The 17,389-nt window shown below is 41.5% G+C and overlaps 1 protein-coding gene across 2 annotated transcripts in view; it reads left to right on the plus strand.

The window, feature by feature from the left end:
• Window positions 1-17,389, plus strand: part of LOC128649036 (protein DGCR6) — a 122,598-nt gene that overhangs the window by 94,575 nt on the left and 10,634 nt on the right. Inside the window, exon 5 of one of the 2 annotated variants that reach the window (XR_008400640.1) lies at window positions 15,435-15,538. The exons of the other annotated variant lie outside the window; for it this stretch is intronic. The gene's annotated coding sequence lies outside the window, so the exon portion shown is untranslated. The remainder of the gene's footprint in view (window positions 1-15,434; window positions 15,539-17,389) is intronic. 2 annotated transcript variants of the gene reach the window in all.

Genomic DNA, 17,389 nt, shown 5'->3' on the forward strand with positions numbered 1-17,389 from the left:
GGTTCCTCTGGTTCAGAGGATTCTGTCTCAGAGGTTGATGCTGATAAATCTTGATATTTATTTAAAATGGAATTTATTCGTTCTTTACTTAAAGAAGTCTTAATTGCATTAGAAATAGAGGATTCTGGTCCTCTTGATACTAAATCCAAACGTTTAAATAAGGTTTTTAAATCTCCTGTAGTTATTCCAGAAGTTTTTCCTGTCCCTGATGCTATTTCTGAAGTAATCTCCAGGGAATGGAATAATTTGGGTAATTCATTTACTCCTTCTAAACGTTTTAAGCAATTATATCCTGTGCCATCTGACAGATTAGAGTTTTGGGACAAAATCCCTAAAGTTGATGGGGCTATCTCTACTCTTGCTAAACTTACTACTATTCCTACGGCAGATAGTACTTCCTTTAAGGATCCTTTAGATAGGAACATTGAATCCTTTCTAAGAAAAGCTTACTTATGTTCAGGTAATCTTCTTAGACCAGCTATATCTTTAGCGGATGTTGCTGCAGCTTCAACTTTTTGGTTAGAAGCTTTAGCGCAACAAGTAACAGATCATAATTCTCATAGCATTGTTAATCTTCTTCAACATGCTAATAACTTTTATTTGTGATGCCATCTTTGATATCATTAGAGTCGATGTCAGATATATGTCTCTAGCTATTTTAGCTAGAAGAGCTTTATGGCTTAAAACTTGGAATGCTGATATGTCTTCTAAGTCAACTTTGCTTTCCCTTTCTTTCCAGGGTAATAAATTATTTGGTTCTCAGTTGGATTCTATTATCTCAACTGTTACTGGAGGGAAAGGAACTTTTTTACCACAGGATAAAAAATCTAAAGGTAAATTTAGATCTAATAATCGTTTTCGTTCCTTTCGTCACAATAAGGAACAAAAGCCTGATCCTTCACCCACAGGAGCGGTATCAGTCTGGAATAAATCCAAGCCTTTTAGAAAACCTAAGCCAGCTCCCAAGTCCACATGAAGGTACGGCCCTTATTCCAGCCCAGCTGGTAGGGGGCAGATTACGTTTTTTCAAAGAAATTTGGATCAATTCAATTCACAATCTTTGGATTCAGAACATTGTTTCAGAAGGGTACAGAATTGGCTTCAAGATAAGGCCTCCTGCAAAGAGATTTTTTCTTTCCCGTGTCCCAGTAAATCCAGCGAAAGCTCAAGCATTTCTGAAATGTGTTTCAGATCTAGAGTTGGCTGGAGTAATTATGCCAGTTCCAGTTCTGGAACAGGGGCTGGGGTTTTATTCAAATCTCTTCATTGTACCAAAGAAGGAGAATTCCTTCAGACCAGTTCTGGATCTAAAAATATTGAATCGTTATGTAAGGATACCAACATTCAAAATGGTAACTGTAAGGACTATCCTGCCTTTTGTTCAGCAAGGGCATTATATGTCCACAATAGATTTAAAGGATGCATATCTGCATATTCCGATTCATCCAGATCACTATCAGTTTCTGAGATTCTCTTTCCTAGACAAGCATTACCAGTTTGTGGCTCTGCCGTTTGGCTTAGCAACAGCTCCAAGAATTTTTACAAAGGTTCTCGGTGCCCTTCTGTCTGTAATCAGAGAACAGGGTATTGTGGTATCTTGGTACTTGCTCAGTCTTCACATTTAGCAGAATCTCATACGAATCAAATTGTGTTGTTTCTTCAAGATCAATTTGCCGAAAAGTTCATTGATTCCTCAGACAAGGGTAATCTTTTTAGTTTTCCAGATAGATTCAGTGTCCATGACTCTGTCTCTGACAGACAAGAGACGTCTAAAATTGATCTCAGCTTGTCGAAACCTTCAATCACAATCATTCCCTTCGGTAGCCTTATGCATGGAAATTCTAGGTCTTATGACTGCTGCATCGGACGCAATCCCCTTTGCTCGTTTTCACATGCGACCTCTTCAGCTCTATATGCTGAACCAGTGGTGCAGGGATTACACAAAGATATCTCAATTAATATCTTTAAAACCGATTGTACGACACTCTCTGACGTGGTGGACAGATCACCATCGTTTAGTTCAGGGGGCTTCTTTTGTTCTTCCGACCTGGACTGTAATTTCAACAGATGCAAGTCTGACAGGTTGGTGAGCTGTTTGGGGGTCTCTGACAGCACAAGGGGTTTGGGAATCTCAGGAGGTGAGATTACCAATCAATATTTTGGAACTCCGTGCAATTTTCAGAGCTCTTCAGTCATGGCCTCTTCTAAAGAGAGAATCGTTCATTTGTTTTCAGACAGACAATGTCACAACTGTGGCATACATCAATCATCAAGGAGTGACTCACAGTCCTCTGGCTATGAAAGAAGTATCTCGAATACTGGTATGGGCGGAATCCAGCTCCTGTCTAATTTCTGCGGTTCATATCCCAGGTATAGACAATTGGGAAGCGGATTATCTCAGTCGCCAAACGTTACATCCGGGCGAATGGTCTCTTCACCCAGAGGTATTTCTTCAGATTGTTCAAATGTGGGGACTTCCAGAAATAGATCTGATGGCTTCTCATCTAAACAAGAAACTTCCCAGGTATCTGTCCAGATCCAGGGATCCTCAGGCGGAAGCAGTGGATGCATTGTCACTTCCTTGGAAGTATCATCCTGCCTATCTCTTTCCGCCTCTATTTCTTCTTCCAAGAGTAATCTCCAAGATTCTGAAGGAATGCTCGTTTGTTCTGCTGGTGGCTCCAGCATGGCCTCACAGGTTTTGGTATGCGGATCTTGTCCGGATGGCCTCTTGCCAACCGTGGACTCTTCCGTTAAGACCAGACCTTCTGTCGCAAGGTCCTTTTTTCCATCAGGATCTCAAATCCTTAAATTTAAAGGTATGGAGATTGAACGCTTGATTCTTAGTCAAAGAGGTTTCTCTGACTCTGTGATTAATACTATGTTACAGGCTCGTAAATCTGTATCTAGGAAGATATATTATAGAGTCTGGAAGACTTACATTTCTTGGTGTCTTTCTCATCATTTTTCCTGGCATTCTTTTAGAATTCCGAGAATTTTACAGTTTCTTCAGGATGGTTTGGATAAAGGTTTGTCTGCATGTTCCTTGAAAGGACAAATCTCTGCTCTTTCTGTTCTTTTTCACAGAAAGATTGCTAATCTTCCTGATATTCATTGTTTTGTACAAGCTTTGGTTCGTATAAAACCTGTCATTAAGTCAACTTCTCCTCCTTGGAGTTTGAATTTGGTTCTGGGGGCTCTTCAAGCTCCTCCGTTTGAACCTATGCATTCATTGGACATTAAATTACTTTCTTGGAAAGTTTTGTTTCTTTTGGCCATCTCTTCTGTCAGAAGAGTTTCTGAATTATCTGCTCTTTCTTGTGAGTCTCCTTTTCTGATTTTTCATCAGGATAAGGCGGTGTTGCGAACTTCTTTTAAATTTTTACCTAAGGTTGTGAATTCTAACAACATTAGTAGAGAAATTGTGGTTCCTTCATTATGTCCTAATCCTAAGAATTCTAAGGAGAAATCATTGCATTCTTTGGATGTTGTTAGAGCTTTGAAATATTATGTTGAAGCTACTAAGAATTTCCGAAAGACTTCTAGTTTATTTGTTATCTTTTCCGGTTCTAGGAAAGGTCAGAAGGCCTTTGCCATTTCTTTGTCATCTTGGTTAAAATCTTTAATTCATCATGCCTATGTCGAGTCGGGTAAAACTTCGCCTCAAAGGATTACAGCTCATTCTACTAGGTCAGTTTCTACTTCCTGGGCGTTTAGGAATGAAGCTTCGGTTGATCAGATTTGCAAAGCAGCAACTTGGTCTTCTTTGCATACTTTTACTAAATTCTACCATTTTGATGTGTTTTCTTCTTCTGAAGCAGTTTTTGGTAGAAAAGTACTTCAGGCAGCTGTTTCAGTTTGATTCTTCTGCTTATAATTTCAGTTTTTTTTCATTATCAATTTAAACTTTACTTTGGGTGTGGATTATTTTCAGCGGAATTGGCTGTCTTTATTTTATCCCTCCCTCTCTAGTGACTCTTGCGTGGAAGATCCACATCTTGGGTAGTCATTATCCCATACGTCACTAGCTCATAGACTCTTGCTAATTACATGAAAGAAAACATAATTTATGTAAGAAATTACCTGATAAATTCATTTCTTTCATATTAGCAAGAGTCCATGAGGCCCACCCTTTTTGTGGTGGTTATGATTTTTTTGTATAAAGCACAATTATTCCAATTCCTTATTTTTTTATGCTTTCACACTTTTTTCTTATCACCCCACTTCTTGGCTATGCGTTAAACTGATTTGTGGGTGTGGTGAGGGGTGTATTTATAGGCATTTTGAGGTTTGGGAAACTTTGCCCCTCCTGGTAGGAATGTATATTCCATACGTCACTAGCTCATGGACTCTTGCTAATATGAAAGAAATGAATTTATCAGGTAAGTTCTTACATAAATTATGTTTTTTCCAATACCTAAAAGGTTTACAGAAATAATTAATGAGTGGGATATACCCGGTGTGCCGTTTTCCCCCACTCCTATTTTTAGAAAAATGTTTCCAATAGACGCCACCACACAGGACTTATGGCAGACGGTCCCTAAGGTGGAGGGAGCAGTTTTTACTTTAGCAAAGCGTACCACTATCCCTGTCGAGGACAGTTGTGCTTTTTCAGATGCAATGGATAAAAAATTAGAAGGTTACCTTAAGAAAATGTTTATTCAACAAGGTTTTATCCTGCAGCCCCTTGCATGCATTGCGCCTGTCACTGCTGCTGCGGCGTTCTGGTTTGAGTCTCTGGAAGAGGCCTTTCAGACAGCTACTCCATTGACTGAAATACTTGACAAGCTTAGAACACTTAAGCTAGCTAATTCTTTTGTTTCTGACGCCATTGTTCATTTGACTAAACTAACGGCTAAGAATTCTGGATTCGCCATCCAGGCGCGTAGGGCGCTATGGCTTAAATCTTGGTCAGTTGACGTGACTTCAAAGTCTAAATTACTTAACATTCCCTTCAAGGGGCAGACCCTATTCGGGCCTGGTTTGAAGGAAATTATTGCTGACATTACTGGAGGTAAGTGTCATACCCTTCCTCAAGACAGGGCCAAATCAAAGGCCAAACAGTCTAATTTTCGTGCCTTTCGAAATTTCAAGGCAGGTGCAGCATCAACTTCCTCTGCTACAAGACAAGAGGGAACTTTTGCTCAATCCAAGCCGGGCTGGTAACCTAACCAGTCCTGGAACAAAGGCAAGCAGGCCAGAAAGCCTGCTGCTGCCTCTAAGACAGCATGAAGGAATGGCCCCCTATCCGGTAACGGATCTAGTAGGGGGCAGACTTTCTCTCTTCGCCCAGTCGTGGGCAAGAGATTTCAGGATCCCTGGGCGTTGGAGATCATATCTCAGGGATATCTTCTGGACTTCAAAGCTTCCCCTCCTCAAGGGAGATTTCACCTTTCGAGATTATCCGTAAACCAGATAAAGAAAGAGGCATTCTTACGCTGTGTGCAAGACCTCCTAGTTATGGGAGTGATCTGTCCAGTTCCACAGTCGGAACAGGGACAGGGTTTTTATTCAAATCTGTTTGTGGTTCCCAAAAAAGAGGGAACCTTCAGACCCATTTTGGATCTAAAGGTCTTAAACAAATTCCTCAGAGTTCCATCCTTCAAAATAGAAACTATTCGGACCATCCTACCTATGATCCAGGAGGGTCAGTACATGACCACAGTGGATTTGAAGGATGCTTACCTTCACATACCGATTCACAGAGATCATCATCGGTTCCTAAGGTTTGCCTTTCTGGACAGGCATTACCAATTTGTGGCTCTTCCCTTTGGGTTAGCTGCAGCTCCAAGAATCTTTACAAAGGTTCTGGGATCGCTTCTGGCGATCCTAAGACCGCAAGGTATATCAGTGGTCCCTTATCTGGACGACATCCTGATACAGGCGTCAAGCTTTCAGATTGCCAAGTCACATACGGACATAGTTCTGGCATTTCTCAGGTCACATGGGTGGAAGGTGAACGAGGAAAAGAGTTCTCTATCCCCACTCACAAGAGTCTCCTTCCTAGGGACTCTGATAGATTCTGTAAAAATGAAGATTTACCTGACAGAATCCAGGTTATCAAAGCTTCTAAAATCTTGCCATGTTCTTCATTCTATTCCGCGCCCTTCGGTGGCTCAATGTATGGAAGTAATCGGCTTGATGGTAGTGGCGATGGACATAGTGCCATTTGCGCGCCTACATCTCAGACCGCTGCAACTATGCATGTCAAGTCAGTGGAATGGGGATTAGACAGATTTGTCCCCTCTGCTAAATCTGGATCAAGAGACCAGACATTCTCTTCTCTATTGGCTATCTCGGGTCCATCTGTCCAAAGGTATGACCTTTCGCAGGCCAGATTGGATAATTGTAACAACAGATGCTAGCCTTCTAGGTTGGGGTGCAGTCTGGAATTCCCTGAAGGCTCAGGGATCGTGGACTCAGGAGGAGAAACTCCTCCCAATAAATATTCTAGAGTTAAGAGCAATATTCAATGCTCTTCTAGCTTGGCCTCAGTTAGCAACCCTGAGGTTCATCAGATTTCAGTCGGACATCATCACGTCTGTGGCTTACATCAACCATCAAGGGGGAACCAGGAGTTCCCTAGCGATGCTAGAAGTCTCCAAGATAATTCGCTGGGCAGAGACTCACTCTTGCCACCTATCAGCAATCCATATCCCAGGTGTAGAGAACTGGGAGGCGGATTTTCTAAGTCGTCAGACTTTTCATCCGGGGGAGTGGGAACTCCATCCGGAGGTGTTTACTCAATTGGTTCATCGTTGGGGCAAACCAGAACTGGATCTCATGGCGTCCAGGTCCAGGGACCCAGAAGCGGCACTGATAGATGCTCTAGCAGCGCCTTGGTTCTTCAACCTGGCTTATGTGTTTCCACCGTTTCCTCTGCTCCCTCAACTGATTGCCAAAATCAAACAGGAGAGAGCATCGGTGATCTTGATAGCGCCTCCGTGGCCACGCAGGACCTGGTATGCAGACCTAGTGGACATGTCATCCTTTCCACCATGGACCCTGCCTCTGAGACAAGACCTTCTACTACAAGGTCCTTTCAATCATCCGAATCTAATTTCTCTGAGACTGACTGCATGGAGATTGAACGCTTGATTTTATCAAAGCGTGGCTTCTCCGAGTCAGTCATTGATACCCTTATACAGGCACGAAAGCCTGTCACCAGGAAAATCTACCATAAGATATGGCGTAAATACCTTTATTGGTGTGAATCCAAGAATTACTCATGGAGTAAGGTTAGGATTCCTAGGATATTGTCCTTTCTCCAAGAGGGTTTGGAAAAAGGATTATCAGCTAGTTCTTTAAAGGGACAGATTTCTGCTCTGTCTATTGTTTTGCACAAGCGTCTGGCAGACGGTCAAGCTTTTTGTCAGGCTTTGGTTAGAATTAAGCCTGTGTTTAAACCTGTTGCTCCCCCATGGAGCTTAAACTTGGTTCTTAAAGTTCTTCAAGGGGTTCCGTTTGAACCCCTTCATTCCATTGATATCAAACTTTTATCTTGGAAAGTTCTGTTTTTGATGGCTATTTCCTCGGCTCAGAGAGTCTCTGAGTTATCTGCCTTACAATGTGATTCTCCTTATCTGATTTTCCATTCAGATAAAGTAGTTCTGCGTACAAAACCTGGGTTTTTACCTAAGGTAGTTTCTAACAAGAATATCAATCAAGAGATTGTTGTGCCATCATTGTGTCCTAATCCTTCTTCAAAGAAGGAACGCCTTTTACATAATCTGGACGTGGTCCGTGCTTTAAAGTTTTACTTACAAGCTTCTAAAGATTTTCGACAAACATCTACACTGTTTGTTGTTTACTCTGGACAGAGGAGAGGTCAAAAATCTTCGGCAACCTCTCTTTCTTTTTGGCTTCGGAGCGCAATACGCTTAGCCTATGAGACTGCTGGACAGCAGCCCCCTAAAAGGATTACAGCTCATTCTACTAGAGCTGTGGCTTCCACCTGGGCCTTTAAAAATGAGGCTTCTGTTGAACAGATTTGCAAGGCGGCGACTTGGTCTTCGCTTCATACCTTTTCAAAATTTTACAAATTTGATACTTTTGCTTCTTCGGAGGCTATTTTTGGGAGAAAGGTTCTACAGGCAGTGGTCCCTTCCGTTTAAGTACCTACCTTGTCCCTCCCTTCATCCGTGTACTTTAGCTTTGGTATTGGTATCCTACAAGTAATGGATGATCCGTGGACTGGATACACCTTACAAGAGAAAACATAATTTATGCTTACCTGATAAATTTATTTCTCTTGTGGTGTATCCAGTCCACGGCCCACCCTGTCTTTTTAAGGCAGGTCTAAATTTTAATTTAAACTACAGTCACCACTGCACCCTATGGTTTCTCCTTTCTCTGCTTGTTTCGGTCGAATGACTGGATATGGCAGTTAGGGGAGGAGCTATATAGCAGCTCTGCTGTGGGTGATCCTCTTGCAACTTCCTGTTGGGAAGGAGAATATCCCACAAGTAATGGATTATCCGTGGACTGGATACACCACAAGAGAAATAAATTTATGGGTAAATAAATTTATTAGGTAAGCATAAATTATGTTTCTCCAACATTGGTGTGTCCAGTCCACGGCATCATCCTTACTTGTGGGAATATCTCTTCCCCAACAGGAAATGGCAAAGAGTCCCAGCAAAGCTGGCCATATAGTCCCTCCTAGGCTCTGCCCACCCCAGTCATTCTCTTTGCCGTTGCACAGGCAACATCTCCACGGAGATGGTTAAGAGTTTTTTGGTGTTTAAATGTAGTTTTTTATTCTTCTATCAAGTGTTTGTTATTTTAAAATAGTGCTGGTATGTACTATTTACTCTGAAACAGAAAAGGATGAAGATTTCTGTTTGTGAGAGGAAGATGATTTTAGCAGACAGTAACTAAAATCGATTGCTGTTTCCACATAGGACTTTTGAGATGAAGTAACTTCAGTTGGGGGAAACAGTTAGCAGACTTTTCTGCTTAAGGTATGACTAGCCATATTTCTAACAAGACCATGTAATGCTGGAAGGCTGTCATTTCCCCTCATGGGGACCGGTAAGCCATTTTCTTAGTCAAGCAAACAGAATAAAGGGCTTAATATGGGCTATAAAACTGGTAGACACTTTTATGGGCTAAATCGATTGCTTTATTTGGGCATTTTATACATGTTTATGCTGATAATTCACATTTATAAACTTGGGGAACGTTTTTTAATGGCAGGCACTATGTTAGACACCTTTTCCAGTCAGGGAGGGCCTTCACAGTTGTAGGCTGAGCCTCATTTTCGCGCCATTACTGCACAGTTGTTTTTGAGAGCAAGACATGCAGATGCATGTGTGAGGATCTGAAAGTAGCCGGAAAAGTTTCTAGAAGGCGTCACTTGGTATCGTATTCCCCTCTGGGCTTGGTTAGGTCACAGCAAAGGCTATAGCTGGGACTGTATAGGGGTTAAATTTGTAAACGGCTCCGGTTCCGTTATTTTAGGGGCTAAAGCTCTGAAAATTGGTGTGCAATACTCTTAATGCTTTAAGACACTGTTTAAAATTTAAAGAGACAGTAACGGTTTTGTTTTAAAAAAAAATGTTGTGCTTTATTGACAAGTTTAAGCCTGTTTAACATGTCTGTGCCTTCGGATAAGCTATGTTCTATATGTATGAAAGCCAATGTGTCTCCCCATTTAAATTTGTGTGATAATTGTGCCATAGCGTCCAAACAAAGTAAGGACAGTACTGCCACAGATAATGAAATTGCCCAAGATGATTCCTCAGATGAGGGGAGTAAACATGATACTACATCATCTCCTACTGTGTCTACACCAGTTTTGCCCGCACAGGAGGCCCCTAGTACATCTAGCGCGCGCCAATGCTTATTACCATGCAACAATTGACGGCTGTAATGGATAACTCCATAGCAAATATTTTATCCAAAATGCCTACATATCAGAGAAAGCGCGAATGCTCTGTTTTAAACACTGAAGAGCAGGAGGGCGCTGATGATAATTGTTCTGTCATACCCTCACACCAATCTGAAGTGGCCATGAGGGAGGTTTTGTCAGATGGGGAAATTTCAGATTCAGAAAAAATTTCTCAACAAGCTGAACCTGATGTTGTGACATTTAAATTTAAATTAGAACATCTCCGCGCACTGCTTAAAGAGGTGTTATCTACTCTGGATGATTGTGACAACTTGGTCATTCCAGAGAAATTATGTAAGATGGACAAGTTCCTAGAGGTTCCAGTGCACCCCAACGCTTTTCCTATACCCAAGCGGGTGGCGGACATAGTGAATAAGGAGTGGGAAAAGCCTGGCATACCTTTTGTTCCCCCCCCCCTATATTTAAGAAATTATTTCCTATGGTCGACCCCAGAAAGGACTTATGGCAGACAGTCCCTAAGGTCGAGGGGGCAGTTTCTACTCTAAACAAGCGCACTACTATTCCTATCGAGGATAGTTGTGCTTTCAAAGATCCTATGGATAAAAAATTGGAGGGTTTGCTTAAAAAGATTTTTGTACAGCAAGGTTACCTTCTACAACCCATTTCGTACATTGTTCCTGTCACTACAGCAGCATGGTTCTGGTTCGAGGAACTAGAAAAGTCGCTCAGTAGAGAGACTCCATATGAGGAGGTTATGGACAGAGTTCACGCACTTAAGTTGGCTAACTCTTTTATTTTAGATGCCGCTTTGCAATTAGCTAGATTAGCGGCGAAAAATTCAGGGTTTGCAATCGTGGCGCGCAGAGCGCTTTGGCTAAAGTCTTGGTCAGCGGATGTGTTATCCAAGACAAAATTGCTTAACATCCCTTTTAAAGGTAAAACTCTATTTGGACCAGAATTGAAAGAGATTATCTCAGACATCACTGGGGGAAAGGGCCACGCCCTTCCACAAGATAGGCCTTTCAAGGCCAAGAATAAGTCTAATTTTCGTTCCTTTCGCAATTTCAGGAACGGACCGGCCTCTAATTCTACATCCTCTAAGCAAGAGGGTAATGCCTCACAACCCAAACCAGCCTGGAAACCGATGCAAGGCTGGAACAAGGGTAAGCAGGCCAAGAAGCCTGCTGCTGCTAACAAAACAGCATGAAGGAGTAGCCCCCGATCCGGGACCGGATCTAGTAGGGGGCAGACTCTCTCTCTTTGCTCAGGCTTGGGCAAGAGATGTTCAGGATCCCTGGGCACTAGAAATAGTTTCTCAGGGTTATCTTCTGGAATTCAGGGAACTACCCCCAAGGGGAAGGTTCCACATGTCTCACTTATCCTTAAACCAAATAAAGAGACAGGCGTTCTTACATTGTGTAGAAGACCTGTTAAAGATGGGAGTGATACACCCAGTTCCAATAAAGGAACAAGGAATGGGATTTTATTCAAATCTGTTCGTAGTTCCCAAAAAAGAGGGAATTTTCAGACCAATTTTGGATTTGAAGATCCTAAACAAATTTCTCAGGGTACCATCGTTCAAGATGGAAACCATTCGAACGATTCTACCCACTATCCAGGAAGGTCAATTTATGACTACCGTGGATCTAAAGGATGCGTACCTACATATTCCTATCCACAAAGAACATCATCAGTTCCTAAGGTTCGCCTTTCTGGACAAACATTACCAGTTTGTGGCCCTCCCATTCGGGTTAGCCACTGCTCCAAGGATTTTCACAAAGGTACTAGGGTCCCTTCTAGCGGTTCTAAGACCGAGGGGCATTGCAGTAGTACCTTACTTGGACGACATTCTAATACAAGCGTCGTCCCTGTCAAAAGCAAAGGCTCATACAGACATCGTTCTGGCCTTTCTCAGATCACACGGATGGAAGGTGAACATAGAAAAAAGTTCTATGTCTCCGTCAACAAGAGTTCCCATCTTGGGAACAATAATAGATTCCTTAGAAATGAGGATTTTTCTGACAGAGGTCAGAAAGTCAAAACTTCTAAGCACTTGTCAAGTTCTTCATTCTGTTCCACGTCCTTCCATAGCGCAGTGCATGGAAGTAGTAGGGTTGATGGTTGCAGCAATGGACATAGTTCCTTTTGCACGAATTCATCTAAGACCATTACGACTGTGCATGCTCAAACAGTGGAATGGGGACTATACAGACTTGTCTCCAATGATTCAGGTAGATCAGAAGACCAGAGATTCACTCCGTTGGTGGCTGACCCTGGACCATCTATCCCAGGGAATGAGCTTCCGCAGACCAGAGTGGGTCATTGTCACGACCGACGCCAGTCTAGTGGGTTGGGGCGCGGTCTGGGAATCCCTGAAAGCTCAGGGACTATGGTCTCGGGAAGAGTCTCTTCTCCCGATAAACATTCTGGAACTAAGAGTGATCTTCAATGCTCTCAGGGCTTGGCCTCAGCTAGCAAAGGCCAGATTCATAAGATTCCAATCAGACAACATGACGACCGTTGCGTATATCAATCATCAAGGGGGAACAAGGAGTTCCCTGGCGATGAAAGAAGTGACCAAAATAATTCAATGGGCGGAGGATCACTCCTGCCAACTATCTGCGATCCACATCCCAGGTGTGGAAAACTGGGAAGCGGATTATCTGAGTCGTCAGAGATTCCATCCAGGGGAGTGGGAACTCCACCCGGAAATCTTTGCCCAACTAACTCAATTATGGGGCATTCCGGACATGGATCTGATGGCGTCTCGTCAGAACTTCAAGGTTCCTTGCTACGGGTCCAGATCCAGGGATCCCAAGGCGACTCTAGTAGATGCACTAGTAGCACCTTGGACCTTCAACCTAGCTTATGTATTCCCACCGTTTCCTCTCATTTCCAGGCTGGTAGCCAGGATCAAACAGGAGAGGGCCTCGGTGATCTTGATAGCTCCTGCGTGGCCACGCAGGACTTGGTATGCAGACCTGGTGAATATGTCATCGGTTCCACCATGGAAGCTACCTTTGAGACAGGACCTTCTTGTTCAGGGTCCATTCGAACATCCAAATCTGGTCTCCCTCCAGCTGACGGCTTGGAGATTGAACGCTTGATTCTATCAAAGCGTGGGTTTTCAGATTCTGTGATAGATACTCTGGTTCAGGCCAGAAAACCAGTAACTAGAAAGATTTACCATAAAATATAGAAAAGATATATCTGTTGGTGTGAATCCAAAGGATTCCCATGGAATAAGATAAAAATTCCTAAGATTCTCTCCTTTCTACAAGAAGGTTTGGAGAAAGGATTATCTGCAAGTTCTCTAAAGGGACAGATCTCTGCTTTATCTGTCTTACTACACAAAAGACTGGCAGCTGTGCCAGATGTTCAAGCATTTGTTCAGGCTCTGGTTAGGATCAAGCCTGTTTACAGACCTTTGACTCCTCCCTGGAGTCTAAATCTAGTTCTTTCAGTTCTTCAAGGGGTTCCGTTTGAACCTCTACATTCCATAGATATTAAGTTACTATCTTGGAAAGTTTTGTTTTTGGTTGCTATTTCTTCTGCTAGAAGAGTTTCAGAGTTATCTGCTCTGCAGTGTTCTCCGCCCTATCTGGTGTTCCATGCAGATAAGGTGGTTTTGCGTACTAAGCCTGGTTTTCTTCCAAAGGTTGTTTCTAACAAGAATATTAACCAAGAGATAGTTGTACCTTCTTTATGTCCGAATCCAGTTTCAAAGAAGGAACGTTTGTTACACAATTTGGACGTAGTCTGTGCTCTAAAATTCTATTTAGAGGCTACTAAAGATTTCAGACAAACATCTTCCTTGTTTGTTGTTTATTCTGGTAAAAGGAGAGGTCAAAAAGCGACTTCTACCTCTCTTTCCTTTTGGCTTAAAAGCATCATCCGATTGGCTTATGAGACTGCCGGACGGCAGCCTCCTGAAAGAATCACAGCTCACTCCACTAGGGCTGTGGCTTCCACATGGGCCTTCAAGAACGAGGCTTCTGTTGACCAGATATGTAAGGCAGCGACTTGGTCTTCACTGCACACTTTTGCCAAATTTTACAAATTTGATACTTTTGCTTCTTCGGAGGCTATTTTTGGGAGAAAGGTTTTGCAAGCCGTGGTGCCTTCCGTTTAGGTGACCTGATTTGCTCCCTCCCTTCATCCGTGTCCTAAAGCTTTGGTATTGGTTCCCACAAGTAAGGATGACGCCGTGGACCGGACACACCAATGTTGGAGAAAACAGAATTTATGCTTAACTGATAAATTACTTTATCCAACGGTGTGTCCGGTCCACGGCCCGCCCTGGTTTTTTAATCAGGTCTGATGAATTATTTTCTCTAACTACAGTCACCACGGTATCATATGGTTTCTCCTATATATATTTCCTCCTGTCCGTCGGTCGAATGACTGGAGTGGGCGGAGCCTAGGAGGGATCATGTGACCAGCTTTGCTGGGACTCTTTGCCATTTCCTGTTGGGGAAGAGAATATCCCACAAGTAAGGATGACGCCGTGGACCGGACACACCGTTGGAGAAAGTAATTTATCAGGTAAGCATAAATTCTGTTTTTCATATGCAGGGGAGGGGGTATTGTCTGCGCTACCAGCTTTCCCAGCCCCTTTCACTGGGTTTCACAGCCTAACCTCATCAACAGTGTTAAACTTGGTGCATCTAAGTAGGGTTTTAAAAGGTTTTACACTGGATTTTAGATCAGTATCTGTACACATTCTTCTTTATAATGGTGTATATTACATGCAGTTATATGAAAATTGGTGTATACTGTCCCTTTAAAGGATCCAAAGCTGTTTGTAAAAGCAGCGTAATTTCCAGTTTTACACTTTCACATTGCTATTGTAATAAACCAGGCAAAGTCACCTTTTATAAGATTATGAAATTGGCAACTTTTAATACAATTTGTGGCACAAATTAAACAAAATACCACATTTGCCGTTTTTCTGTGTAGTTAAATATATATTTTCCCAAACATGAGATGACTGATATTTCATGCATAAAAGATTACACTTTGCTATAATTATTATTTATTTACTTTTATCCTGCTCTTTCAAATAAATGATAAATGTCCCTTTAGTCTATTTTGCATTTACTGAAGGCATCTCTATGTGATGGCAGCAGAAATTAAAGCCTACATGAAAATGTCACTATGACAACTAAAAACCCATGACACAGGGATGACCATGCAGTGAATAATACAGTATAAAAACAGCCGTGCATATACGTAAGCATGATTTGTCTTTTAAATACAAACTAGTGTAAAAGTAAAAAAAAAAGCAACTGTTTATTAATGTTAAGATTAACATTCTCCAGACACATAGAATGAAATGTATTTAATAATGTGTTTGTGTTTTGTATTCTGCTATCTCAATAGAAAAAAGGGTATATTTGTTATTTATATCTAGATTCCTTAAACATGTTTTGTTTTTGTTTTCTATTTTCTTACTAAGTACTAAAATAGCAACATCTGTGACAGTCTTCTTTTGACAGCTATTTTAAAGGTATAGAGAGGTAATAATGTAAATGTGCATGAATGCATTTCAAATTTTAAATATAAGTATTTCTTTCCTAAGATATCGTGAGTCAACGGCGTCATCATTTACTGTTGGGAATATCACTCCTGGTCAGCAGGAGGAGGCAAAGAGCACCACAGCAAAGCTGTTAAAGGGACACTCAGGTTAAATAAAATTTTCATGATTCAGATACAGCATGTAATTTTAAACAATTTTCCAATTTACTTCCATTAAAAAAAATGTGCAAAGTCTTTTATATTTACAATTTTTTAGTCACCAGATCCTACTGAGCATGTGCAAGAATTCAGACTATACCTATATGCATTTGCGATTGGCTGATTGCTATCACATGGTACAAGGGGAGTGGAAATATACATAACGTTGAAATTTGTTATAAAAAAATGTACTACTCATTTGAAGTTCAGACTAAGTGCTATTGCATTGTCTTGTTATCTTGCATTTATTGATTATGCAAATCTAATGTGTTGACTGGTCCTTTAAGTATCACTTTCCTTCCCACAAATCCCAGTCATTCTATTTGCCTTTGTCAATGGATGAGGTGAAGTTTTGATGTCTGAAGAAAATTGTATTTCTTTCACTACAAGCAAGATTTTAACTACTTTAGAAAGCCAGATTGGTTTACTCTGTTCTTTCCCATTTGTCAAGGATTGGGTCTAGCCATACTCCATGTTAGCCTCTTCAGTAGAGCAGTGGTGGCTTTAAAGCAGTTAGAACTTGTGAGGTTGGCCTCACTGCGTTTTCCTATAGGACTCTGTAAGGAGTGGCTTCCTTTCATACCGGGTGAGCTGTCCTCCTGCCGACAGCTAGATGTGCAGGTAAGTGCCTTTTTGTCTTCTGGGGCTAGGAGGCTAGCACTGAAAGGGTTAAGGACCCTGCAATTGATATGAGACACAAAATCCTTAATGAGGCTTATTTTGGCAGTGGGCAGGGACTATATGGCATGTGAAATTGGAGACTTAAGAGTTAATCTCCTTCAAGAAAGTAAGGAGTTAACTCTCTTTTGGTGGCTCAGGTTTAACTTTAATCTTATCTAAAGTTTTTTTTTCACACAAGCCCTCCGTTTATGGTACTTTGGGGTTTAATCCTCCCCAATTTCTTTACTGTTCAATATGATAGCGGTGTCTACGTGAATGTGTGGGTAGGTGGCCTTTCTTATGGGGCAAGTATGCTGTTGCATTTCCTCCACTTTTTAGAGAAAGTGGAGCGGTGTCAATTTTATTATTTCTGGTCTGGAAGCTTGGAAACAGTTTCTTGTGAATAACAAATTATGCTTAGTTTCGGCAGGATGAAGCGTGATACAATAATATGCACTTCATTCCCAAGCCGTTTTCATGGCCATGCCTACTTCTCTACAGATAAGCAGAGCGGCACCATTTTAGACTCTAGTTCAGTGTTCTTAACTCTGCCTCGTTCTTCGACGTGAGAACGGAGTGGCGTTAATTTGATTCCTATTGTTTCGCTTTGCAGAAGTTTTTTATAGATAGAATCATTGGGCAGTTTTTGCTTTGCAACGGATTCAGTAAAGATTCTCTCTGCCTTTACATATACTCGTATGCTTGAATCTTAATTTCAATAAAGATTTCAGATTTCCTTAGTGTGTATGTACATATTGATTAAAAGCATAGTGAGCTAATCTTTTTAATCATGATTATGTTTTGGGGTTTCCTGGGGGAAATGTTATTATTCTCTGTGTGCCTTCTTTGCTGTAAAGCCTTATAAGCTACAGCATAAATTTCATAAATAAGATTTATCCCACTGGTTTAGTGGTCAGCTAATCCAGTCTAGGAGGTGTCAAGTTCTTTTCAGACAAGAATGAATACTTTGGGGGCTGTTCATAGGCATAATTGGTTTTTGACTGTTGAGAACCAAATTGTTCTCTGAACATTTCTGTCCCTCACATTACATGAATCTTTTGAAAAATAAAGATATTCTTTTTGTTTCAGCCTCATGCCTCTCAGGACAAATTTTACAAGAATAATTTGTCTATGCAATTT

The sequence above is a fragment of the Bombina bombina genome, chromosome 2 (genome assembly GCF_027579735.1).
Source record: "Bombina bombina isolate aBomBom1 chromosome 2, aBomBom1.pri, whole genome shotgun sequence".
NCBI classification, from domain to species: domain Eukaryota; kingdom Metazoa; phylum Chordata; class Amphibia; order Anura; family Bombinatoridae; genus Bombina; species Bombina bombina.